The 286-nt window shown below is 30.8% G+C and overlaps 1 protein-coding gene across 1 annotated transcript in view; it reads left to right on the top strand.

Moving 5' to 3' along the window:
* LOC119585300 (solute carrier family 22 member 7-like) overlaps positions 1 to 286 on the top strand; it is a gene marked incomplete in the record, with an annotated part of 24,787 nt that overhangs the window by 23,519 nt on the left and 982 nt on the right.

Raw genomic sequence — 286 nt, forward strand, 5'->3', positions numbered from 1 at the left:
TCGCAACGTTCCTGTATTTTCTCATTTCCATCAACAACCCTCAGCTCTTTCATCATGTCACAGGGAAATTGTGTTGATCCCTGAACATTACTAATAATTTAAATTTCTTTCACAACATAATTACATGATTCACTATTAGCTTCAGGATAATAAAGAAAATACTCGGGATTTAATTACACTATAATGATCAGGTTTACATAACTTTTTCCCATTAACTTTACATTATAATTTTTGAGTTTTTGTTATATGGTTCTGGTGGTGTTATTATCAGTGGTTCTTAACCTTT

This window comes from Penaeus monodon, chromosome 19 (assembly GCF_015228065.2).
Source record: "Penaeus monodon isolate SGIC_2016 chromosome 19, NSTDA_Pmon_1, whole genome shotgun sequence".
Lineage (NCBI taxonomy): Eukaryota > Metazoa > Arthropoda > Malacostraca > Decapoda > Penaeidae > Penaeus > Penaeus monodon.